Source organism: Equus quagga, chromosome 13 (assembly GCF_021613505.1).
Source record: "Equus quagga isolate Etosha38 chromosome 13, UCLA_HA_Equagga_1.0, whole genome shotgun sequence".
NCBI lineage: Eukaryota > Metazoa > Chordata > Mammalia > Perissodactyla > Equidae > Equus > Equus quagga.
The window spans coordinates 43,066,001-43,093,538 of record NC_060279.1 but is presented as its reverse complement, the minus strand read 5'-3'; the positions used below and the strand labels follow the sequence as shown (position 1 = coordinate 43,093,538).

Genomic DNA, 27,538 nt, shown 5'->3' with positions numbered 1-27,538 from the left:
GGTACATTATCATTAACAAAAGTTCATAGCTTACATTAAGGTCCACTCTCTTTTACAGTTCTGTGAGTTTTGGCAAATCGGTGATACCACATGTCCACCATTACCGTGTCATACAGATTACTTTTGACGCCGTAAAAAAATCCCCTGTACTCCACCTAATCATTTTCTCACCTTCCCTTCCAAGTCTGGGCAACCACTGATCTTTTTTTACCTTTGTCTTTTCAACAATATCATATAGTTGGAATCATGCAGTGTGTGGCCTTTTCAGACCGGCATCTTTCACTTGGCAATATGAACATAAGATTCTCTCATGCCTTTTTGTGGTAGTCCATTCCTTGTTATTGCTTAAAATGATTCCATGGTTTGTTCAATCCATTCACCTATTGAAGGATGTCTTGGTTGCTTCCAGGTTGGGCCAATTATGAATAAAGCTGTTATAAATGTTTGTGTGCGAATTTCTGTATGGATATAAAGTTTCAACATTTTTCAGTAAATACCTACAATCACGATGCTGGATCATACGGTAAGACTATGTTCAGCCAGACTCTCTCCCCAAGTGGCTGTACCATTTTGCATTCCCCCGAGCAACAAATGATGGTTTCCATTGCTCCACAATTCACCAGCATTTGATATTGTTAGTTTTTGGGATTTAACCATTCTAACCATTTGGTGTGTAGCGGTAGCCCATTGTTGTTTCAACTTGCAATCCCCTAGTGACATATGATGTTGAGCATCTTTTCATATACTGGATTGCCATCTGTTCATCTGTATGATCTGTCTGTCTTCTTTGGTGAGGTGTCCGTTCAATATTTTGCCCATTTTCAAATGGGTTTTAAAATTTTTCTTGTTGAGTTTTAGAGTTCTTTGCATATTTTGGACACAAGTCTTTAATCAGATATGTTTTACAAATATTTTCTCTCAGTCTGTGGCTTGTCTTTTCACAGGCCTTCAGAGGGAGGGTGGAAGGGAAAGTGGAAAACGCTCTCAGAGCCTGGTGGAGCCTACACAGTTTACACGCTACAGCCGTTGTAGAAATAGCCGTGGGATTTGACTGTGGTACCATCGTTTTGATATTTCTGGTGCTGATTTTTACTCCTGCGTTCCTCTCATAGCAGCAGTTAAGAGTTTGCCATTTTGTGCGTACTTCACGTGCTGCCTTTGTGGGGTCAGTCAACGTCAGCTCCCTAGCCGCTTAATCCGCAAACGGGACAGGCCTCAAGGACCTGACCCCACCGCTCACCTTCCGCTCAACCCCCGCGGGCATCGCCTCCGGGCCCCTCTTTCGTCCGAAGGCCTTGGAAGCGTTCTATCTGCGAAGTGGGCTGGGGAGGCCCGGCCGACCGGCCCGTTTGCAGGGCCCGCACCAACAGGCCGCCTGGGCTTGGCCTCGTCTCGGTCACAGAGAGCTGAGCCAGGTCCGAGCCGCCTCGGGTGCAGCCCCACAGGGCTTTGAAGGTCTGCAGGGCTGTGTAAACCTGAGCAAGATGCTTCGCAGCCCCGTGAAGGCGCTTCTGCCGGTGGCTGACGTGGAGACAAGCAAGAGCGGTGTGCCCTGAGAAGGGGCCCGCCCTTGTTTCCCTTCCTCTGCGGGAGTTGAAGACTCGGTGCGAGGAGCAGAGGGCACGAGCCCTCAGCAGAGGAAAGGAAGGCTCGTGTGTGCGGACAGAGGGTGCAAAAGGATTCCCTGACCGGGAATCGAACCCGGGCCGCGGCGGTGAAAGCGCCGAATCCTAGCCACTAGACCACCAGGGAAGTGGAAGTTGGTGATGCTCTTCCTTGCTTCCGCCCAGAGGGACGTTTGCTCTGCGCTCCGGGAGGCCTTGGGCTCTGGGAGCCAGTCACACGTCTTAAACCAGGAATCCTTTCGTAAAGCCCTTCCCTCCCTGCTTTCTCCGGAAAAGGGAGCCCGAAGCCGACGCACCGAGCGCCCCCGAGGCCCGCCAGGGCCACCCGTGCCAGAGCAAGTCGCCTCGTCGCGGCGGCACCTCTGAACTGCCCTGGAGACGCGCCTCTGCGAGGCGCCCACGTGAGGAGAGAAGGACGCGGGGGCCGGGGAGTGGCCGAGGTTGGCGGGAGGAGGGGGAGGGGAGGCGTCCAGGGTGAGAAGGGGCCGCACACCTAGACCTGAGTCCTTGGCATCTCCAACCTCCCAAAGGACTCAGGTGCATGCAGGAACGGAGACAGACGGTGGAGGGGAAAGGCTTTCAAGCAAATCTCCTTTCCAGGCGGCCCCGAAGTGGATGCCGGATCTTCCCGCGACGACCCGCTGCACCTGCAGTTTTCCCGCCTGAGTCGATGCCAGCTCCATCCTTCCATATGCTCAGACCGAAAGACTCGGCGTTCTCTCCGTCGCCGGAGTTTTCCTCAGACCCCACATCCAATTAGTCAGGAATTCGTGTTTTCTCGTCTGTCAGGCGTGTGGGACACTGATCCACACCGGGTTTTCTCAGCCTCGGCCGGGTTGACAGTCAGGATCGGCTCTTTTTTTGTGGGGGGAGGGCTTCCCCGTGCATTGCAGGATGTTTAGTGACCTCCCTGGCCTTTGATGATTTGATGGCAGAGGAAAACCCTCCCACCCGCCTCCCCCCAGGCGTGACAATCAAAAGTATCTCCAGACAAGGCCTGGGGTCACTCTAGGGGGCTGGGGCCTGTGGACCGGGGACCCAAATCGCCCCGGATTGAGAACCAGCGATGGGCACAGTCCCTCCTGTTCCTGGTCTCTGAACTTGTCCAGACGACTCTCCTGATCAGGGTGCGGGGTCAATTCAACTCTCCGCCCCGCCCCCGGCCCCCCCCCCCCCGCCCCCCACTCCGGGCCCAAGTGGACGTTAGGAATTGAGACTTTCACGTCGAGATCATGGGTCTTTTTGCCATTAGGACTTTTCTTTGGCTCTGTCCTCGAAATCAGCCTCTTTCGAGCCTGCCCACGAGGGCCAGCCAGGCAGGGGGGTGGTTCCGCTCTGTGAGGTTCCTCTTGCCCCTTCTGGAACTTCACAGCTCTTGGGGTTCAACCTGCAGAGAAGCTTTAGGGGCCACTTTACTCGACTTCCCTCGGCATCCCCGAGGAGTAGGTGAGCCGGGCAGGTGAAAGAATGAGCTTTGACTGTGGCGCCGGACCCGCGGTGCCCGACCCGCGGTGCCCGACCTCCACAGCCAGCACACGGTTTTCTAGGCTCCCCCTGGTCCCGCCCGCGGGGAGTTACGTCCTGGGAGACAAACAGGCCGAGAGGGACACCTTGGGGAAACCGGCTGGCCGCTTCAGTTCCGTAGAGGGAGCCAGAAAGGGTCCTCACAGGAGAGAAAGGCCGTGGGTCCTCCCTTACTGGGCAGGTGGAAGAGAGACTAAAGGGAAGAGGAGAAAAATCCTATGAGGTTTCGGGATCTACAGTTAGCGTGAAGTCGACGTCCTCTGGCACAGCGGTCTCCCGTGACTGGTGAAGGTGAGTAGAGTCCCGTCTGAAGTTTGCCAAAGTCGTCAAAGCAGAGGGCCATGGCCCTGGGTACCAGTGAATAGGCCATCCCTGGTCCGCCCACTTGGTAGTACCTGAACTTCCCTACCCAAGGTTTCTGTGGATGCAACTGAATACGTTTTATTTTCCCCATCGCTCTCCTTAGAAGAAGGGATCGATCTGATGGGAAGCATGTGCAACAACCTACAGTAAGGAAAGCAACTATTGTTGAGAGTGTCACATTCCTCTCACACCCCCTTAATTTAAATGGCACTTCCCAAGGTAGAGTCCCCAAGTTGGGCCCATTCTCAGTTTAATGCACAGTTGGTGGAACCTAAGAGAAGACTAGAAGGTCCACGGGTGAATATTTGAAGCACGGTAGGAGGGATTTTTGTGTAAGCGTGCATTCCAAACTCACAAAACAAACATATCGAGCTCACCCATGCCTTTTCTACAAAGATGGGGAAGAAGAATTATACATAAACAAATGGAAAACATCATAGAATGGCCCCAAGTGTCTGCTGCTTCCACGGAAGATCTTCTTCCCTGGATGCGCTCTTCGGTGGCTTCTCTTTCTCTAAAATATGATATCCAGTGCCAGACGCTAAAATCAGTTTTCTGGTTCCAGCCTGTTTTTTCACCCTCTCTGTATCTCTGCCTCTTCCTCCTCTTCTTTCTTATGCAGAAAAAGTCGGCTCTCCCTCAGCCTCCAATGTGCAACAGGGCGCCCAAAGATCAGCTTAGCAGATTAGGGACCCTCTGTGGGACTCTGTGTCAAAAACAGTATGAAGTGGAGTTCTCTTGTTGGCCCAATCTGGCAGATGAAAATGTTGAGGCCCTGCCCAAAGTTTAGAACTAGCAGAAGTAAAACCACTGGATCACTGAAGTAGTCATAAGTAAAAGTTTGTTGTGCACAAAAAGACAGTGTGGGAACTGGGAGCACTCAAACCAAATATAGAAAGAGGCCCAGAGGTATAGGGTCATAAAGCAGCTCATAGAGTGAGGAGGCAGTGGCTGATCATTCTTCCCAGGGATGGGCCATAACCTCAGAGTTTTACCGGCGATAGGGAATTGGTTAAAGTGGTTACCTCATATCAATTTTAGGGAACGGTTTAAGTTTTGGTTATGATTTTCAGAGACATTAATAAGAAGTGGCCCTAGTGAAGTTCCACTGGTTTTGCAAAATAGGCGACATTAGCTTTTGCCTGTATGACTACACGGGTTTGTCTGCTCAGGGAATTTTCAAGTCTGATCTCCATCTGTGTTTGATTTTAACAACTCCCCCATCTTGGTCATGTTCTCAGCCTGCTCCACCAGCGCAGTGTTACTCTCAGTTACCACTGTGGATGTAGTCAGACCAAAGAATCACATATTCGCTGTCTCTGTTAGTTGAGTCGTCAGGGCAGAGGGGCCTGTGGTCACCATCATCATCACGTATGTGGTGGTTGTTGAGTTCCTCCAGTTGTCTGAGCCTGATGGATACCACTGAGTGTATGAGTGGCTGCCCACAGGCATTTAAAATCCTTGAGTGTATACAACGCACCACAGAGGTATTAACCAGGGCCCTAAGGAGAACAATAGCCAAAGATTGAAAACGTCCCCGGAGCACAGATTCCCAGGAGCCAAGGTTTAACCAGCTAAGCAGGTCTACAGAAGAGGTATCACTTATCTGATGAACAATTTTATCTGGTCTTTAAGACCCTGTAGATTTTGAGTAACACAGAAACAGTATTTTTCATCAGTTGTGCCACTGAGCCTCCTGCTGAGCATTTAGAGCATCAAGGACGCTCCTCTTTCGGAGTACCACTGAAGATAAACCATTTACTTCAGTTTACTTCCTCTCAGCCACGGGAACGGAGAATGTCCCCACCCCCAGGTTAGCACACTGTGTGGTTTCTCTCCCTTCTCCTGACCGCCTCGCGCCCGGTGGCCGGCCGAAAGAGCTGCTCCCTGGCCCCCAGGCAAGGGGCGCAGCCCCGTGCGGGATTCAACACAAAGTAAAAGCGAAACGCCAGGCAAAGCAGACCACAGTGCCGTGACTCGGATTCGAACCGAGGTTGCTGCGGCCACAACGCAGAGTACTAACCACTATACGATCAGGGCGCGCCGCAGAACCAGCAGCAATCACGGTCCTTGCGTCTGTGAATTTCGATGTAACATCATTCCAATGACTCCGCTGCTTTGTTCTTGTACAACTAACCGCAGGCGCTCCTGTTCTTCTCTGTCGTGCCCGCTCTCCATTTTCCCCTCCCTTCCTTCCTCTCCATTCCGGTACATGACTTGAAAAAAGCAACGTAACAACTCTCACCTCCCCAAATCAGGCCCGCGTCTCTGCCCAGGCCTCCTGGGAAGTCTCCTGGTCCTCCGCCCACGCCTCCCCCACTTCTTTCCCGCCTCTTCGCCTTTGCCCCTTTCGACCACCCCCACTCCGTCCTCCCGGCTCCCCAGCCCCACGTCCCCCACCGCAGCGGAGCCGAGTGGAGTGAGGGGAGCGCCGGCGGCCCAGATGGTCGGGTGCAGGCGGAGCAAACGGGACGAGCCGTCTGTCACCGGAGCCCACCGGGCGTTCAGCTTCCCTTGGGCCCCACTCGGCCCAGGCCCGGGGGGTCGCGGCCCCAGGTGTCTCCCTGGTGCTGGCAACTGAGGCGGGTGTGGAGCAAGGCGGGGCGAGGCCGCTCGGCTGCCCTTCTGCCTCCGGAATCACGCAACGCGCGGGTCTCAAAGGCGATCAACACGCTGCGCCGACTCCGCCTGTCGGGTTTTCCGAGGCTCTGGAGCCGGCACTGCTGTCCTGCAAGGGCGGGTGGCTCCGCCTGGCGTTGAATCAGTGACTACTCCCTGAAGGGGGCGGGGGTAGAGCCTCTGCGTGTCTCTGTGGCGCAATCGGTTAGCGCGTTCGGCTGTTAACCGAAAGGTTGGTGGTTCAAGCCCACCCAGGGACGATTCTCACCTTTTTAGGTTCTAGAGAAGTGTTTGTAGTTGTCTCTACTCTGCCCATCCTCTGGGGGGAAAGGCGGAGAGAGGCTTCCTCCGCCGGTACCCTCCTCTTCTCTGTGTAGAGTGCATAAAATGGGGACCTAAGTCAACATCATAAGGTCATCACAGATCCTCACAGAAGAGCTGAGGAGGAAAACAGGTCTCTGGGAGTACGGAAATCCCTGAGAGAGTACACACATCGTCGTGACTCGAAGTTCTTTTTCACAATGGAGTTTCTTCCATCATTGGTTGGGACTAGTATTTACTTAACCCTTTCCATATGCTTTTTAAGTTGTTAGTTCTATGATTTTATGATTACAAATAATGCTGTAGTCATCATTCTTGTACACATATCTTTGGCCACTTGCCCCAGTATTTCTATAGGGTAGAGTCCTGGAAGAGCAATTGCTCTGTCATAGTGTTTACACGGCTTCCGTATGGTTCCATTTCTCTCCTTTGTTGGCTTATTCGCTATGACTCTTCGTCATTTCAGCGGCTGCTTTAGGATTTACAGCACACATCTGCAACTTACCACAGTCTGCCTTCAAGTGCTATCATACCTCTCCACATTTCTCCCCTGCCCGCCTGTATGACATGGTTGTCCTGCACTGCACTTTACACATGGTATAAACCCCACAATCCATCGTTACTACTTTTGTTTAATCTGTCCCATGTTTTGAGAGAGGTTTAAATACTAAGAAAAATCTTAAACATTTTCCTGTGCAGATACCATTTCTGTTGTCCGTCATCCCTTCGTGTACATGCAGATTTCCATGTGGCATCAGCGTCCTCCTTCCTGGAGGACTCCTTCAACGTTTCCTGTAGTGTGGATCTGCTAGCAATGAATTCTTTCAGCCTTTGTATGTCTGTAAATGTCATTAGTCACCTTCATTTTTGAAAGACTTTTTGGGGGAGGAAGCATACAATTCCATGTTGCCTTTTTTCCCCTCAGTCGTTTATAGATATTGCTCCACTGTCTTCTCACTTGTACTGCTTCTGATGAGAAATCTGGTATCATCTTTATTTTTGTTTTCTGTATGTACCATGTCATTTTGCCATGGCTGCTTTGGAGAGTTTTTCGTTTTCAATGGATTCGAGCAATTGAATTATAATGTGACTGGACGCACTTTTCTTCATGTTTCTTGTGCTCATTCATTGTGTTCATTGTGATCCACTGTGTGGATCAGTGGGTTTATAATTTGTTTTATAACTGGAAATCTTTCTGCCATCGTTTCTTCTAAAATTATTTCTTCATCCCCAGTCTTTCCCCGGACTCAATTACTCGTATATTAGGCCTTTGAAAGTTGCCCTAGCATTCACTGATAGATGTGTATTAGAAAAAATTTTTTTGACTGAGTTTCATTTTGTACATTTTCAATTGTTCTTGGCTTTGTGTCCCCTGATCCTTTTCTTCTGCAATGTCTAACTGCTGTTGATTCCATCTGGCGAGCCTGTTATCTCAGGTGTTACAGTTTCCATCTCTAAAGTTTGATTCTGTCCATTTGTATATGCTCCACTTTTCTACTTAACTCCATGGACGTATGTGACACAGTCAGAATAACTGTTTTAAAGTCCTCTCTGTTAATTTTAACATTGTGTCGGTTCTGGTTCAGTTTCCATAGATTGCGTATTCTTCTCCTTAAGGATCATGTTTTCCTGCCTCTCCGCACGCCTGGCGTTCTTTGATTGGATGCCAGACATTGTGAAAGTTTTCCTTCTTGGGTACTGGCTATCTTGGTATTCCTATAAATCTTCTTGAGTTTTGTTCTGGGGTACAGCGAAGTGACTTTTAAACAGTTTGATTCCTTTGATCCTGCTTTTATGATTTTTTATGTGGGTCAGTCTAGGGCTGATTATTCCCACCACTGAAACAAGACCTTCCTGGGTGTTCTTCCCAATGGCTCACAAATTACGAGTAGTCCCATCTGGCAGGTGGGAGCAAGTATGACTTCCTGTCCTGGGTGAGCACCAGGCACTGTTCCGTGATCTTTTCAGAAGTCTCTTCCCTTGGCCTCAGGCAGTTTCTTCATAAGCGGGCCCTGATCACTACTCTGCTGAATACTCGAGGGAGACCCTTCACATCCGTCTGGATTGTCTCTCTGTCCATCTCTCTCATCACTGGATCATTGTCCTATGAACTCTAGCTGCCTTGCTCTCTGTGGACACCCAGCTTCATGCCCACAATCCAAGGAGTTGGCCTCAGATCCCCCTCCTCGTGCCCAGCCTGGAAACTCTCTGAGAGCAGTAATTATCCCGTTTGAGACAAATCATAGAAAACAACAGAACCCTGCACCTGACAATGCACCTTGTGCAGACCTGGACCCTTAGAGTTGTCGGCTCACCTTCCCTTGGTTCTTCTGTTGAATTTCTTGAGCAAAAAAAAGACCTCTTTGGCTCTTATACACTAACTCTGGTTCTTGGACATTCTCTCTCTCTCTCTCTCCGTGTCTCTCCCTCACCACGTATGTGTCTGTGTCTGTTTGTCTGTCTCTCTCTCCGTCTCTCATACTCCAGGCTGCCCCGAATCTTACCCACTTTCTTGTCCTCCTTTTCAGCTTTCCAGGACCTTGCATTAGAATGCCTTCAATCTTCAAGTGTTCATTAGGTGTTTAGTAGGTGGCAGGCCCTGCTCGGGGAGAAATGCTGCATCTTGAGCAAATAGAAGATCCCTGCCCCAAGATACCGACACCTGGAGGCATCAAAAAGGGGCGGAGCAGGACGTCAGCAACGTGGCAGAGTGAGCAGTTTTCTTTGTCTCTCCCTCTTCAAACTACAACTAATTGGACATTCATCGGTCAACTAAGGATATCCACACAGCGTCTCAGGATGCCTGAGAGACCCGCGCTGCTATACGTCATCGGAAGGTGGATGGACTTCCCCCAGGGGAGGAGGTGGAGATAGGTGAAAACTCTCCAACCACCAGACAGCCTAGTACCTGCAAGTGACTTTCTACTGGCTGACACACTCATAGCATCGCCACGGACCCAGGGCTGGTGTCCATGCACGTCAGCGGTGTGATGGTGGAAACAGGTGACTACAGCCCTACCTAAGCACCCGTCAATTGCTCCATACCCCAAGGCGAAAATCCATGGTCCCACAGCAGCTGCAGGGAAAGCCTCTACCACGCCCAGTATTCAGAACGCTGGGAGGCCCTGGGGCAACAGCTGCCCAGCCTGAGCAGCAACCCGCCAGCCACCTCTAACACTCAAAGTCCTGCTGAGGCCCTGAGGGGGGAAGGGAGACCCAGAGAGACCGTTTGGGTGGCCGACGGCAGGTTGGAGTCCCAATGAGTCTACTCTGTGGTCCAGGGGGAAAATCCACAGCCCCACAGCAGCCACAGGGAAAGCCTCTACTCAGCATTAGTGGAGAGGCCCCGCCCCGCAATCACAAGGCTGGAAGGCCCTGGGGCAGAAGTAACACACCTGGGTGAGCTAACCACAGACTGCAGTAGATACCCATAGCTCTGCTGCAGCCCGTAGTGGACAAGTGAGGTCTTGTGGGCCCTGACGGTGGCAGAGCTGCGAGTCTAGGTGAACCTGCTCCTGGCAGCTGTGAAAGCCCATAACACCGCTGCAGACCCTAAGGAGGGAGCATGTCTAGGTGGTCTGTGACAGCAGGCACCAGCAACCTGAGGCCCCCTTGCGATTGTCCACACAGCTGACGTGAGACCCCACAAGGCCACTGTGATCACGAGGAGGGCCCCAGGTCTGGTCAGCAACAGCTGACAGGGATCCTGGTCAGTGCAGATTACACAGCTGCTGCCCCACCCCCCACACCAGTAGAAGCGAGTGGAAGCAGTAACTCAACCCTATCTATATGTGGAGGCACAAATCCACGCCATCAAGCAGTATGAAAAAATATATTAAATCCCCAGAACAGAAGGAAAACAACAAGTACCCAGAAAACAATCCCGAAGACACTGAAATCTATAACCTAAATGACAATGAATTCAAAATAGCCATCATTAAAAAACTGAATGAGATAAAAGAGAACACAGATAGACAACTCAATGAGTTCAGGAGCTATGTCACAAAAGAGCTGGATACTATAAAGAAGAACCAATCATAAATGTTGGAGATGAAGAACACAATGGAGGAGATTAAGGAAAATCTGGACTCTCTGAACAGTAGGGTCCATAATATGGAAAATGGAATTAGCAATTTGGAAGATAGGAATATAGAAATGCTGCAGATAGAGGAGGAGAGAGAACTAAGCCTAAAAAAAATGAAGAAACTCTCAGAGAAATAGCCGACTCAATTAGGAGATGCGACATAAGGATTATAGGTATCTGAGAGGGGGAAGAGAAGGAGAAGGGGCAGAAAGCCTGTTCAAAGAAATAATGGCTGGGAACTTCGCAAACCTGGGGAGAGAGATGGAACTGCAGGTGACAGAAGCTAATAGATCTCCAAACTTTATCAATGTGAGAAGATCAACCCCAAGGCATGTAGTAGTGAAGCTTGCAAAAGTCAATGACAAAGAGAAAATACTAAGGACAGCAAGGCAGAAGAAAATAACCTACAAAGGAACCCCCATAAGGCTGTCAGCAGATTTCTCAGCAGATACCTTACAGGCTGGAAGAGAGTGGAATGATATATTCAAAACTCTGAAGGACAAAAACTTGCAGCCAAGAATACTCTATCCAGCGAAAATATCCTTCAAATATGATGGAGAAATAAAAACTTTCCCAGATAAACAAAAGTTAAGGGAGTTCATCACCACAAGACCTCCCCTACAAGAAATGCTCAGGAAGACCCTCATACCTGAAAAAAACAAAAAAAGTAAAGGGGTTACAAAACCCAGAACAAAGGAAATAAGTAGAAAGACAAAATCAGAAAGTTGCGGCTCTCCATCAGAACAGGTTAGCAAAGGCCAAGTACAATATTAAAGATAAAAGGAAGGGAAACACCAAGAATAACTATAATCTTGTCATTTTAACCACAAACTCACAACACAAGAAGGGAAAAAAAAAATCTGACAATAACAACCTAGAAGGGGAAGAAGAAAGGGGTGGAACAACTTAATCTAAGCAAATAAGAGGCTATCAGAAAATGGATCATCTCATCTATGAGATGTTTTATACAAACCACATGGTAATCACTAAACAAATATCAAGGATAAAGACACAAATTACAAATAAGAAGAAAGCCAATGTAGAAAACTACCTACCTGAATTGGTAGTCCAAAAATCATGGGACGAGAAACAAAGCAAATGCAAGAGAAGCGGAAAACAAGCGATAGGATGGCAGCATTAGGCCCCCACATTTCAATAATCACTCTAAATGTAAATGGAATGAACTCTCCAATCAAAAGACACAGAGTAGCAGGATGGATTAAAGAGCAAGACCCAATATGCTGCCTCCAGGAAACACACCTCAGCCCCAAAGACAAACACAGACTCAGGGTGAAAGGATGGAAGACAACAGTCCAAGCTAATAAGGAACATAAGAAAGCAGGTGTCGCCATACTTATATCAGACAAAGTAGGCTTCAAAGCAAAACACATAAAGAGAGACAAGGAGGGGCAGTTTATAATGATAAAAGGGACACTCCACCAAGAAGACATAACACTTATAAATATACACGCACCCAACACAGGAGCACCAAAGTACATAAAGCAACTATTAACAAAGCTGAAAGGAGATATCAACAACAATACAATAATAGTAGGGGACCTCAACATCCCACTAACACCAATGGACAGATCATCCAGACAGAAAGTCAACAAGGAAATTATAGAATTAAATGAAAAACTAGGCCAGATGGCCTTAATAGATATATTTAGAACACTCCATCCAAAAACAGCAGGTTACACATTCTTCTCAAGTGCGCATGGAATGCTCTCAAAGATAGACTGTCTCTTGGGAAACAAAGCAAGCCTCAACAAATTCAAGAGGGTTGAAATAATATCAAGCATGTTTTCCAACCATAATGCTATGAAACTAGAAATCAATCACAAGAATAAAGCTGGGAAAGGGGCAAAAATGTGGAGACTAAACAACATGCTACTGAACAAGCGATGGATCATTGAAGAAATTAAAAAAGAAATCAAATATTATCTGGAGACAAATGAAAATGAAGACACACCATACCAACTCATTTGGGACGCAGCAAAAGCAGTCCTAAGAGGGAAATTCCTTGCAATCCAGGCTCACCTCAATAAACAAAAAAAACCTCAGATAAGCAATCTCAAATGACATCTAACCGAATTAGAAAAAGAAGTACAAACGAAGCCCAAAGTCAGTAGAAGGAGGGAAATAGTAAAAATTAGAGCAGACATAAATGAAATTGAAACCAAAAAAACAGTCGAAAGGATCAACGAAACAAAGAGTTGGTTCTTTGAAAAAATAAACAAAATTGACAAACCCTTAGCCAGGCTCACTAAGAAAAAAAGAGAGAAGACTCAATAAATAAAATTAGAAATGAGAGAGGAGAAATCAAAACGGATACCACAGAAATACAAAAGATCATAGGAGAATACTATGAAAAGCTATATGCCAAGAAATTGGACAACCTGGAAGAAATGGATAAATTCTTAGACTCTTACAACCCCCCAAAACTGAAGCAGGAAGAAATAGAGAATCTGAATAGACCAATGACAAGTAAAGAAATCGAAACAGTAATCAAAAACCTCCCAAAAATAAATGTCCAGCAGCAGACGGCTTCTCTGGAGAATTCTTCCAAACATTGAAAGAAGATTTAATACCTATCCTTCTCAAACTATTTCAGAAAACTGAGGAAGATGGAGCACTCCCTAATACATTCTATGAAGCCAACATAGCCCTGATTCCAAAACCAGACAAGGACAACACAAAGAAGGAAAACTACAGGACAACATCACTGATGAACATAGACACAAAAATCGTCAACAAAATTTTAGCAAACCGAATACAGCAATACATTCAAAAGATTATACACCATGATCAAGTGGGATGTATACCAGGGACACAGGGATGGTTCAACATCAGCAAGTCAGTCTACGTGATACACTACATTAACAAAATGAGAAACAAAAACCACACGATCATCTCAATAGATGCAGAGAAAGCATTCGACAAGATCCAACAGCCATTTATGATAAAAACTCTCAATAAAATGGCTATAGAATGAAAGTACCTCAACATAATAAAGCCCATATATGACAAACCCACAGCCAACATCATACTCAATGGGCAAAAACTGAAAGTCGTCCCTCTGAGAACAGGTACAAGACAAGGGTGTCCACTCTCACCACTCTTATTCAACATAGTACTGGAGGTTTTGACCAGAGCAATTCGGCAGGAAAAAGAAAGAAAAGGAATCCAAATAGGCAATGAGGAAGTGAAACTCTCACTTCTTGCAGACGACATGATCTTATATATAGAAAACTCCAAAGAATCCATTGGAAAACTACTAGGAAATAATCAACAACTACAGCAAAGTTGCAGGGTATAAAAATCAACATACATAAATCAGTAGCATTTCTATACTCTAACAATGAACTAAGAGAGAATGATCTCAAGAACACAATCCAGTTCACAATTGCAAAAAAAAAAAAGAATAAAATACCTGGGGGTAAATTTAACCAAGGAAGTGAAAGACCTATACAATGAAAACTACAAGACTTTCCTGAAAGAAATTGATGACGACATAAAGAGATGGAAAGGCATTCCATGCACATGGATTGGAAGAATAAACATCGTTAAAATCTCCATACTACCTAAAGCAATCTACAGATTCAACACTATCCCAATCAGAATCCCAATGACATTCTTTACAGAAACGGAACAAAGAATCCTAAATTTCATATGGGGCAACAAAAGACCCTGAACTGCTAAAGCAATCCTGAGAAAAAAGAACAAAGCTGGAGGCATCACAATCCCTGTCTTCAAAACGTACTACAAAGCTACAGTAATGAAAACAGCATGTTACTGGTACAAAAACAGGTGCACAGATCAATGGAACGGAATTGAAAGCCCAGAAATAAAACCACACATCTATGGACAGCTACTCTTCGACAAAGGAACTGAGGGCCTACAATGGAGAAAAGAAAGTCTCTTTAACAAATGGTGCTGGGAAAACTGGACAGCCACATGTAAAAGAATGAAAATTGACCATTCTTTTTCACCAGTCACAAAAATAAACTCGAAATGGATCAAAGACCTAAAGATTAGTTCTGAAACCATAAGCTTCCAGAAGAAAATATAGGCAGTACACTCTTTGTCATCAGTATCAAAAGGATCTTTTTGGACACCATGTCTTCTCAGACAAGGGAAACAATAGAAAGAATAAACAGATGGGATATCATCAGACTAAAGACCTTCTTAAAGGCAAGGGAAAACAGGATTGAAACAAAAAAAACAACGAGCTAAATGGGAAAAAATATTTGCAAGTTATGTATCTGACAAAGGGTTAATCTCCATAATATATAAAGACATCACACAACTCAACAAAAAGAAAATCAAACAACCTGATCAAAAAATGGGCAGAGGACATGAATAGACATTTCTCCAAAGAAGATATACGGATAGCCAATAGACACATGAAAAGATGCTCATCATCACTAATCACCAGGGAAATGCAAATCAAAGCTACACTAAGATATCACCTTACACCTGTTAGAATGGCAAAAATAAACAAAACAAAAAGTGACAAGTGTTGGAGAGGTTGTGGAGAAAAATGAACCCTCATACACTGTTGGTGGGAATGCAAACTGGTGCAGCCACTATGGAAAACGGTATGGAGATTTCTCAAAAAATTAAAAATAGAAATATCGTATGACCCAGCCATCCCACTGCTGGCTATCTATCCAAAGAACTTGAAATCAGCAATTCCAAAAGTCCCATGCACCCCTTTGTTCATTGCAGCATTATTTACAATAGCCAAGGTGTGGAAGCAACCTAAGCGCCCATCAAGTGATGATTGGATAAAGAAGATATGGTGTATATATATACAATGGAATACTACTCAGCCATAAAAAAGGATAAAATCATCCCATTCACAACAACATTGATGGACCTTGAGGGTATTATGTTAAGTGAAATAAGCCAGATAGAGAAAGAAGAAACTCTGTATGACTCCACTCATAGGTGGAAGTTAAACATGTAGACAAAGAGAACAGATTGGTAGTTACCAGGGGAAAGGGGGGTGAGGGGGTGGGCACAAAGTGTGAAGTGGTGCACCTACAACATGACTGACAATAATGTACAACTGAAATTTCACAAGGTTGTAAACTATCATAATCTTAATAAAAAGTAAAAAAAAGGGGGGGCGGAGCAGTGGGAGCACAATTGGTTCATGTTCTTCCCAGGTGCTTCCACCAGCCTGGGCCTAAGGGCGCTAGCGGTGAGCACCACCAGAGAAGCACAGCAAAGAACAGGAAGACGGATGACTCTAGATCCGGAAGGCATGACCAAGAACCAGGATTTTTTTCTCTCTTTCTTTTCTTTTAATAAACAAGCACCGCAGGAAAACAGCAGGCCTCCAGTGACAGCTCCTTACTTCCTGGAGCAGGCATTGCTCGTGGGTACATTTGTTAAAGTGACGATGATGGCCAAGCTCACCAACACCCCCTAAGGGGACCCACACCTCCTCTTAACCTCTTAACATATGGTCACTCTATAATCTCTAATGATATCATCAGCTTTACATTAACACAGTGTTTTGTTATGTCTATCTTAATTAGATCTCCAGGCAAAGAATATACATTAATTAACTTAATCTAATATCAGTCAGAGAACTTAAAGAGAATGGTAGGTCTTAAAATCTCAAATTGAGCTGACACGTAATAAAGAAAGACAGGTTGGGATCATATATTAGATGATACCTAAAGACGTTTACTCAAAAGAAGCATGTGGAATAATTGAGTCATCGTGATTTCTAGAATTATAAGACTTGATCTCCTTTTAGAAGATATTATATGGTATCTTTCATTTACCGATCATAAAATTTTATAAATTTGAATATTGGTTGGAGTTAAAGTTTGCTTTTTTGACCAGTAAAACCAGTGTAGGAAATTCAGGCAGTTCAGTGTCGTTAGGATTTTGAAGAGAATAGAAGTCCAAGACTTGTATAAACTAGAATACTATGCCACCAATATTTTGCACATTCTTAGAAAGTCTGGACGACAGCAACAAAAAGTAGTTCTTAGGCCAAAATTGCTAAACCAGTCTGATGCATACAAGGAGTCATCTTTAGAAATATGACACGACATAAACATTTTCCATGCCATTATATGTCAATTATTAAAATTCTTTAAAGTGTTTAAAATTATTTGAGATTCATGCTTATCATCAACTTGAATTTTTTTCTTGTACCCAGCACTGAGACCACTAATTTATCCACAGCTAAATCCTTTTTCTTTTTTTTCTGAGTCACAGATTCAGCAAGAAAGGAAGTGCAAGAAAAAAACCCCCATCAACAGCACCTTGGGACTCCACTGGGATCCCGGAAATAGAAGCTCGGTCATTACCCCACTTTGGGGAGAGGCACAACTGGGTACGCAGCCCGAATCAGCTTGCCTCTGTCTGCTTGGACTCACACTGAACCCAGGACCAGGTCAGGGTCAGGTCAAGACAAGACTAAGCACCATTCTCACAGGGCAGCCGCCTACCTGACAGTGCCAGATGCAGGATTCTGGAAAGGTCTTGAGAACTCTCGCCTTCCCTCTGATTCATTTTCCACCTGCTCCCCTCAACCTCGCACCACAAGAAAGGATCCTTCACCTTTTTGTCGGGTCAGAACTCTTGAAGATCCCAGCAGGGCAGAGAGAGCCAGGCAGGAACCAAGGGGGCAGCTGCGCTCCCCTGGAGGGTCTCCCTGAAGAGGTGGGCAGCGCTGGAGCTCAGGCGGACTCAAGACCCCACTGCCCGCCAAAGCAACGAGGAGGAGTCCGGAGGGCAGATGGTGCTGGGGAGACTGACAACCTATCTGTTCCTCCAAGCAGAGGGCGGGCCTGGCCTGCACTGTCGGGAAGAAGGGGAGAGCCCAATCAAACTCCGCCTGAAGCTTCTCTATAGCCTGAAGGAAACGGGTGTCAGGTTCCTGAAAGGACAAGAGGGGTCTCCTCCAGAGGACAAAGGCCTCCCCTGTCCTTGGAGGAAAAGTCCTCCAGCTGGTTCCAAGGGACATTGCGAAAGGAAAGGGGCAACAGCGGTCCACTAATGATTCTGAGATGTCTGCAATTACTCTCAAAGGGTGTCGCAAATCACGAATATGTGGAAAAAGAGCGAGAAACCCAAAGTGGGAAATGGCTAACTGGTGCATTTAGGTGAAGAAATACAATGCCTGCAACTTTTTTGAATGTTTCAATTATTTTTAAGCAGCAATTGGAACCTAAGCCCCAAGTTCTCTTTAGATGAAAACTCAAAGTGAGACATTAGGTTTCTGAGACAAGGGAGGAGGAGCGCAGGCTGCCCCTCACATCTCACCTCTGCAGCCTGGGAGGTAGATGCCTTGGCCCCTGTGGCCTGGCCTCCCGCAGAGGCTCTTCCCTGCGTCTGGAGCTTGAGGCCCACCTCACCTCTGGGGGTGAAGAGAAGACTCCTGCATGCGGAGGCCGTGCCCAGAGACGTCGCTGATGGGGAACCAATCCCGGAGCCCAGTGAAAGTGCCTACTCCTAGCCCCAGGCCACCGGGGAGTCACACAAGGGCTCTAACTTGGCCTCTCCAGGTGACAATTCTGAAAGCAAAGGTTCGATTTCTGAGACGCGGAGAGCAGAAGCGCAGACGAGTCCCAGCGGCCCAGGGCTGAACGCAGCTGTGCAGGGCCCCCAGCCCTCAGCCGGCTGCCCATCACCCTTCACCTCTCTCAGCCCGGGGGACGCTCGGGACGCTTTGGGCTCTGAGGCCTGACCACAGGGGAACTGGTCTGTCTTCCCTTCTGGTGTAGCTTTAGCACTGTGTGCGGCAGAGCCAAGGACGTGCTCTTTCCGAACCTCGGTTTCCTCCTGAGTAAGGGGCGCCCTTGGGTCTGAGGGGGTGAGGAGCGGAGCCGGTCTGCGCCCTGATCGCTGACCTGGCTCAAGCGGCTCTCCTGACAAGGGCACGTGTACAGGCTCCTTTTCGTGCCCAGACCAGCTTGACCGGGGGAGCACGAGGCTCCGTCTACGTGCCTTTGCCTGGAGACCCGGTTTCTTCGGCTGGTTTTCTTTTGCTCCGTCAGGCAAATGAACCTGTTGTGCAAGTGTGCTGGGAGTGGGGAAGCCAAGTGTGTTTCACAGGAAAGAAGTTCTTGGTTTTTAGAGACATGATACTTGTCAGCCTGTAGAGAATACTTCAGAGACAGATGAGAAGGTTAGGGTCTGTCTGGATCTCAAGGTAAGCGAAGCCAGCCTAGTCCTGCGCCCGCCTTGGACTCACTGACTGTGTCCCGGTCTCCATTGTGACTCAGAGCAGACAACCGAGGCCGAGTAACTGGCCTAGGGCTGAGTAACTGAAGTTGTGCCACGTTTCTTGTGAATGGAAAATGCGGCTGCGGCCGCACCTCCACGCCCGGTCCCCTCCTCTGCTTGTTTTTGCAACACGAAGGTAAGTTTGAGGAAAAAAGAGGTTGTTTCCGCCCGGTTTCGATCCGGGGACCTTTCGCGCGTGAGGCGAACGTGATAACCACTACACTACGGAAACGAGGGGTGTTGGAAGACGTAACGACATATCCATGAAAACCTTAGGTCCTGCCACAACCATTCCAGACGCCCACTGTTTTGAACTGGGAGAGGCTCCGGGAAGCACCAGCGACCCCTCAGGCAGGGAGACTGCGGCTCCGGAGAGGCCCTGGCTCAGGGTTCCGCGCCTACCCCCGAAGCCAGGGCCCTGGGACCCCACAGTTTGACTTCGGGGTCCCGCATCACACGCAGGATTTCCACTCCCAGGACTAGGCGCCCCTGTGCAGGAGTCGCCCCCGCTGATCGCAGCTCCCGGAAGCTGCAGGAGCCGGCGGGTGGGTGCGTCTGAGCCCCGGGCGCCCGCCGCCGCCCAGGAGTCCGGACGTCGCCCCTCCGGGGCTGTGGACGCGCGCCTCCGTGGCCATTTTCACAGCCACATAGAGCTATGCAATCTTGGTGTGGATTAGGTGATGCAGGAGTAAGACGGTCTGTCAGCAATTGCGGGACACAGGTGGAATTTTTGTCCCATCTCCAGGACACTGCGTTTGATCCTCAAGAACGGCGTTTTAATGACTTTTGCAGAGCGGATTTCTCTATCGCACAGACAAGACTTCAGTATAAGAATGGAAGTCACGGAAACAATGGCCTTAGAGGACAGATAGGGAAAAAGTTTTGAGGTAGGACTTGAGCGGTGATGGAGAGGTCTTGACCCTCAGTGGGAGCCAAATGGCCGAGCCCGGGGAAGCTCTGGCACCTCAGGGGCTCCGATCCGGTGGCCATTACCCTTCATTCCCGAGTCCCTCCTGAGAGCAAAAGAGCATCCTGGAGCAAAGCAAGAGCGCAACAGGTTTCCCAGATCCACCAGAAGCAGAGGGTGAGACACAAGGACCAGAGTGGAGGAGGAAAGAGGTTTAGACACAGAGAATTGCAACGGGTTTGTTACCTACACACCAACGGGGAACTGGCTTTATTTAAAGACTGAGAAGGACCTGTCTTCCAACGGCTCGAGGGCTAAACTTTCCATGGAAGTGTGTCCGCCTGGAATATAGTTCAAAGCTAGCTACGATGTGTCTACAGACGTTAGGGTGAAAACTATATTTAAATAGTAGTAGTAAATAAGAGATTTGAGTGTTAGCTCACATGCTTACTCATAAAAATGGGAAACAGTTATTAGAATGTTGTCATGAAACAAAGACAAAAACAGAATTTATAGAAGAGGCAGAAGAAAGGAAAAAGAAACCACAGATAGCTTGGGAATGGGGAATTGTATTTATCTTTTCCTTAGGAAACGGGTGAGCAGAAAGGCATCAAACGGCTTGTCTGATGGCTTGTTCTGGTGAAGCTGACAAACTCATCAGATAAACAATTTTGGCTACTTATAGATGCTCCAAAAATTCTCGAAGGCTTGGCTGTGGAATGAATGGGGTGACTTTCTTTGTGTAATACCTGCCAGTGTCCTTCCTTTGGCACCTCTGAGTCAGTTAAGCCTAATTGTGCTATTTTCCTCATCAGGATTTCTCAATCTCCTCTCTCCCCCTTTTGGGGTCACAATTATTCTCAAAAGAGCAGATTTGACCATGGGCACTTCGGTCTCTCCCTCACACAGTTGGATATCAGCTTAAAGTAACGGTCGTGAGCAACATATACGTAACCAGATATCAGATTGCGGAGGAAAGTCAAAAACCTGAGGACAGCAGAAATATCACAATAAAGATTTTGAACTTACTTTGCATCCAACAGCCTAGGCCAAACCAGAAGAATAAATCTCAATATCACTTTAGCAATAATCGAGTGGCTTTCAACTTTTTTTGTTGTGGTGTAATAAATATAAAGGACCTAATGTGTACAGTTCGAAAACCTTTACCAATGTAAACCGACCTGAATAACTACTGATGTGGTGCCCGGACTGAGGTGTAGCATGTTTCCAGACCCCAGAAAGCTTCCTCGTGACTCTTCCCATGCAAGAGCTCACAGAGTCATCTCCACCCCCACCACTCACCAACTTCCACCAATGTCTGTTAGTTTTTCCTGCCCTTTACTTCCACATAAATTGAATTATAAAGTATGTACAGGGTTTTTTTGTGGGAGAGGGGTGTGGGTGTGACTCCTGTCATTTCAACATTACGTTTATGAAATGTATGCATGTTTTCCACGTAGTTCTTTGTTTCCGTGTGTGTTCCTTGTATGAACATACCTCAACATATGTATTTCTTCTACTGTTGTTGGGCATATGAGTCGTTTGCAGTTTAGGATATTTCGAACTGGTAGGAACAATCTTTTATATGTCTTTTGGTGGACACACTCACACGTTTCTCTGGGGCGGCCCGTTCCAATAGAAATGTAATGCCAGTCATAGGAATTTTAAATTTCCTGGTAGGTGTATTTTAAAAATTAAAATAAAAAAGGTGAAATCAATTTTAATAATGTTTTAGGAGACCTACTGTATCAAAAATATTATCACTGCAACATGAGACGCTAGCAACATTTCAAGTGTTCAGAGGCTACACGTGTCTTGTAGCTACCATACTGGACAGTGCAGGTGTAAGGTATAGAGCTAAAAGTAGAATTTCTGGGCCACAGCACACAAGTGTGTATGTACAACCCTTAGGTGATACTTCCAAAAATTCTTCCAGCATTGTTCAACATATTTATACTCTTACCAGAAATGGATGAGAGTTTCCAGGGCTCCCCATCCGGTCAACATGTGGAATTGTCAGTCTTTTCTTTTTTTTTAAAATCAGGTTTATTGAGATGATAGTCACGTAAATTAAAATTCACCAACATTAGATCACACTACATATTTTTCAATGATACCATTTCTTTGCAAAGCTGGATTTTGGTGGTTGCTGTGATCAAAAGCAAGTACCATGCAAAAAGTCCATGTCAAACAGGAAATGTAGGTGGCAGTTTGAGAAGCTGTGCAGTGCACAACACCAAGGTATGTGAGTTTCAAACGTCAGAACACTGGAAACAACAAACCGCTCTATTGCACTTTGCAGAGAGTCAAGAGAACACATAAGAATATCCACAGCTCCAGCCACATACCCACAAAATACAGAAATCTAGGCAAACTCAGCAAACAACAACATTCCCCAAGTAAAGTGATATTTATGTGGCCAGCCAATCTATCGGGAGATTAGAGCAAACAGGAAAGAGAGAGAGAGAATTTGCAGGCAATCAAAGATTATTCATTAAATAACAATTTAATATTAGTCAAAGGTTTAAGGTTAACTATCGGTCTTTAAATTGTAAAATAAGCTGATACATATTGGAATGTGAGAATGTTGGGATCATATATTAGAAGACACCTAAAAATATTTATCAAAAGTTGTAAATGGAATAATTGAGTCCTCTGGTTGCTAGAAGTGTAAGAATTTATCCCCTTCTAAAGATAGCGTCTGGAATATTTAATTACTTGAACTCATAACTTTAAAATTTTATCAATTGAAATACTTATTGGAATTAACGTTTGCTTATTTTAGCAGTACAACCGGTATAGGAAATTTAGGAAATTTAACTGAATTAGGACTTTCAAGCCAAAAGAAACCCAAGACTTGTATATACTAGAGTATTATGTAACCATTACTTTCCACATTATGAGAAAATCTGAAGGAAAATACATGATACTTTTTAAACCAAAATTATTAAACCATTCTAATTTTTGTAAGGAGTCACCTTGATAAATAAAATATCCAACATGACATAAACTTGTTCAATGCCATTATATATCAAATATTTAAATTACTTAAATTGTTGAAAAGTATTAAGATTCCTCTCTATCAACTTCATTTCTTTCCTTTTTTTGTACCAAGCCATCAAGACCATTCATTCAATCTATAGCTAAATCATTTATTTTTCCATGTTGCAAATTCAGCAACAAAATTTTTCCTTATGGATATATCACATTTAAAGCATAAGTAGCAAAACATTTTTTCTAGAAATTCTTAATTCTCTTATTTTAAATTTATATAAGTGATTATTGCCACCCTTAAACTAATCTGGCAGTAACACCTTTAAAGTTTTTGAGAGCTAATTTGTCTATTCCCTCCAGAGGAAGAGAAAGCATATCGATTTGTCTCTGAGAAAATATATTTACAAAAGGGAAAGATTCCATCAACCTACTGCGCATTCTAAAGGAACTAACTGTGGTATCATTATTTAAGGTGGGAAGAGAGGCAATGACATCTATTAACAGTGCTTACTGGTGAAGGAAACAAAAGGAAATAATTTAGCAACATGAGGTCCTTGAAGGACCCTCATTGCTAAAAATTGGAGTAATTCCATGACGTCCTTTTGAGTCGCGCAAGACATTGTCTTTTCCAGGGTATATATCTGTTCACAAAGTTATTGATATTCATGATTTTACTAAGGGCTGACCTTACTGCTTATAGTTTTGGGAAGTATTAAATCTTGATTTGTATAATTGTCAGAATTGTTCATGTTGCTCATTTAATTGCTTGTTTGCCATGATATAAATATCTTTTTTCCTCTCCTTTCTTGGGTCTCATTTGAACAATCTTTAAAGAACATTAAAGAAAAATCTTTTAGCTATTTAGAAACTTGAGTTTACCAATCAATGAAAGTTGCCCCCTGCATGCTAGAAATTCAGTTTTCTTCCTGTACTAACACCTCCTTTCATTCAAGCAATTTATTAAAGCCAAGAGTTCCTGTGGAGGGACCAAGTGTATTCAGATCATCCTTATTACAGATACTCCACTTTTTGCAGAAATTGACAACTACTGATTGGGCCCATAAAGTTCCCTCACTGGAGAGACAAGATGTGAACAACTTCTCATCGCTACTGTAAGTGAGCATAAGTGAGGCCATCTTGTTACGCCAAATGGCCCCAGCCCCTCCTCTGTGTGACTACTCACTTCTCTGCACATACTCTAAAAAAATTCACATGCTCTGGTGATTTATGGCTTCCACTTCCATATGTACTCCCCAACAGCTTGATAAATTAAAACTTTGTTCTATGAGTTTGTCTCCAGAAACGGGCTGACCACAGGTGGGAAACACACCTACAAGGTATCCATCACAGCTGACAGCAGAATGGAACAATGAAAGGCCCTGGAGTCCGCTATGCCTGAAACAAAACCCCTCCTTACTGCCCATTTTCCCTATATAACTACCTCAAGGTTCTGTAATCCTTGAAGATGGTTTTTTTTGAGACATTAGTCTGTCATCTTCCTGATCACGTCAGCTAATCCAATTAAATCTTCCTTTCTCACTCCCTAACTCATTGTGATTAATTGGCTCAGATCAAGGAGAGCAGAGTGAACTCATTGCTCAGTATCACTACGGTCTCAAGTACCAGGAAATACCAGAATCCACAGCACAACAGGCAATCAAAAGAGACTCACAGACTAGATTAGCTGTCATCTACTACCTAACAGGGAATAGATCCCTGTCAACCACCATTAGCTGTCCAACGTACGCAATAGAATCTCTCTGTGTAATGCTCAAACACCCTTCTGTTGTACCTCCCCCTTAGTTAAGTCAGAAGGGTACCACTCCCTTCTTAGAATATCATAGATGGATGTATAGAAAGATTATTGTGTTGGCAAGTAAGTGAAGAAGGGGACATTGATAGAGTTGGAAAATAAATTGGAGAGTAATTTGGTACTGCTTCTGTGGAAGGCAAATTTGCAGGATTTACTGAAATTACAAGCGTATAAACACTACAATTTAGACAGTGCACTTCCAGTTGTCCACTCTACAGAAATACCTGTGTAAGTAGCCAAAGATATGGGAACAAGAATGAGGGTTGCAGCATTATTTGTAGTCATAAAACCATGAAGTCAACTTAATTTAAAAAGCAATATGAAAAAGGTTAAATAAATAATGCACAAACTATGGAAGAAGTGCCTTTGTCAAAAATAATGCAGAGGATAATGATGATTCACCAGATCACAACATTATTGATAGAGCAGTTACCAAATCCAGGCACATCCTGGGGGAAGGAAACTTTCATTGGCCTCATATTTACAGATGAAAAACCTGTGGCACACCAACCCCAAATGCTGCCAAGGATGTGGAGCAACAGGAACTCTCATTCACTGCTGGTGGGAACGCAAAATGGTACAGACACTTTGCAAGAGTTTGGTAGTGTCTTCCAAAACTAAAAATATTCTTAACATATGATCCAGCAATTGCACTCCTTGCTATTTATCCAAAGGAGTCGAAAAGTTATGCCCACGCAAAAACTTGCACACAGATATTTATAGCAGCTTTATTTATAATTGCCAAAACTTTGAAGCAATCAAGATGTTTTTCACTAGTTAAATGGATAAACAGTGGTCCATCCAGATAATGGAATATTATTCAGCATTAAAAAGAAATAAGCTATCAAGCCATGAAAAACATGAAGGAATCTTAAATGCATATTCCTAAGTGACAGAAGCCAATGTGAAAAGGCTCCATACTGTATGTAAAAAGATCAGTGGTTGCCAGCGGTGGGGTGAGGGGGATGGATAGGCAGAGCAGGAAGGACTTTCAGGATAGTAAAAATACTCTGTATGAGACTATAATGGCAGATACATGTCATTATAAATTCTCCAAACCCATGGAATGTGCAACACCAAGAGTGACCTGTAATGTATACTACGGACTTTGGAGATTGTGATGTGTCAATGTAGATTCATCAGCCGCAACAAATGTACCACTCTGTTAGGGGATGCTAATAAAGAGGGAGGCTATGCATATGGGAGGGAGACAGGGAGCGTGCGAGGAATCTCTGTACCTTCCCCTCCAATTTTGCTGTGAACCCGAAACGCTCTAAATATTAGTCTTAATTAAAACAAAAAAGTAAGCACAATTGAGAAGCTCAATCTTCCCAAAGTAAGCATTTTGAAAAAGGAATGCAAGTATGTCTAGAAAATTAAACACACACACACACACACACGCACGCACAGAGAAATGCTGAAGCACCAAAAGTTCAGCTTACTCTTCAAGCCTGTAAAGGGCAGAATAAAGATTTTATCTCACCACACCAGAAGCAGAACTCTGTTTCAGGAATTCCTCTACTGCATGTAGAAACCTGACATCCCAGCAGACACTGTGTGAGAATCTGGTTGTGGAGGTGTGAGGAGGATAGAGCCCAGAACACAGGAGGGTAAATTGTGTAAGAGAAAAACCCACAGGAGATGGAGAGCAGGAAACACGTAGGACGAAGTTGGAATCCACGGGCTTACGTCCCCGGGTGGGATCGAACCACCAACCTCTCGGTTAACAGCCGAACGCGCTAACCGATTGCGCCACAGGGACTCGAGCGCTTCCGCCTCCTGGTCTCCTTAGGATGTGAGCACCTACTCAGCCCCCACGATGTGTCGCCCGCCCTGAAGTCCACCTGTAAGTCCAAAGCCTCGGAAAAACGGAGAGACCAGAGCGATGAATCATGCTGTTTGTCGCGTTGGAAACTGGTGCACTTGATGATTCCGAAACTAGAAGGGCAGCAGAACGGCCTCGTCCCGCCCTGCCCGTCACCCGCCTCAGAGGCCAGCGTCCCTGGAGACGCCCGGGTGCGCGATCCCCCGAGCCACGTGGGGGCCTAGGGAAGGTGAACAGCCTGTGGGCTCTCGTGATGGCTCTTGCCGTTTTCTTCATTTTCACCTAAAAGAATGAGCGTTTGCCCAGGCTTCTGAGACGCCTTCGGAAAGATGCTGCAGGTTCCTGTGTCCAGCACCGGAGCTCCACGAGGGCAGTGGTCGCTCCTGTGTCCCTTTGTCGACAATAGGATTTGCCACTCCACAGGACTCTTTACTAGGACTTGTTGAATGAATACATTGTCGTCTGTAGCTTTTAGTTCCATGAAGAATCCTGAGAATGGAAATAATGAAAGGTCTTTCAAAGCGGAAAGTTCTTTCTAAAAGAACCGGACTTCACTCCGGTTAATTGATTTCGTGGGGCGGGCAACGGGAAAGGCCTACGATGCCAGTCTGCGCTGTGGGCTCCTGGTGCTCCACTAGGCCGCTTGTTCTGCGGAGTAGATCCCCAGGAGAGGGAAAGGGGCGGGGCCAACAGGGAAATGGTACCCAGAGAAAACCAGCGGGGTAGGTGGGGTTTGGACAAGAGCCAAGAAACCCCAGGCCAGATCCATAAAGATGAGAATTGGTTTTGGTATATAGCAGAATGGGGAAGGAGGGAGAGAGCTGAAGTGGGAGAGAAAGCAAGAGAGAAAACGACAGAGGGAGGGAGGAAGGAATGGGGGGGCGGGGAGAGAATTTGTGCTTCCATCCCTCTTTCACTCCCTCTCTTGCCCTCTCTCCTTCTCGCTCTTCTTCCCATCCCTACAGTTGAGAAATCCTGAAATATCCAAATCTGAAAAGAAAGACCCAACCTAATCCGTCCTCAAGACTATCAGCTCTGGGCTGTAAATCTGGTTCTGCCCTCGTGTGGCCTTGGACAAATAAAGTACACTTTATGTGCCTCACTTCTTTCTTCTGTAAAATGGGACTAATAAGGATATTCTCCTTCATTCTGTTGCTGTCAGATATGCCTGGATTTAGTAACTACTGGATCAATAACGTTATAAGCA

At 45.8% G+C, this 27,538-nt stretch overlaps 4 non-coding genes across 4 annotated transcripts; 1 reads left to right on the top strand and 3 right to left on the bottom strand.

Annotated features, from left to right (window-relative positions):
• Positions 1-1,680: 1,680 nt before the first annotated feature.
• Positions 1,681-1,752, bottom strand: TRNAE-UUC (transfer RNA glutamic acid (anticodon UUC)). The gene has a single exon. It is a non-coding gene; the product is annotated as a tRNA-Glu (tRNA).
• A 4,565-nt stretch (positions 1,753-6,317) lies between these two features.
• TRNAN-GUU (transfer RNA asparagine (anticodon GUU)) lies at positions 6,318-6,391 on the top strand. Its single transcript has one exon. It is a non-coding gene; the product is annotated as a tRNA-Asn (tRNA).
• Positions 6,392-18,951: 12,560 nt separating this feature from the next.
• TRNAV-CAC (transfer RNA valine (anticodon CAC)) lies at positions 18,952-19,024 on the bottom strand. The gene has a single exon. It is a non-coding gene; the product is annotated as a tRNA-Val (tRNA).
• A 7,170-nt stretch (positions 19,025-26,194) lies between these two features.
• Positions 26,195-26,268, bottom strand: TRNAN-GUU (transfer RNA asparagine (anticodon GUU)). Its single transcript has one exon. It is a non-coding gene; the product is annotated as a tRNA-Asn (tRNA).
• Between the last annotated feature and the right edge of the window lie 1,270 nt (positions 26,269-27,538).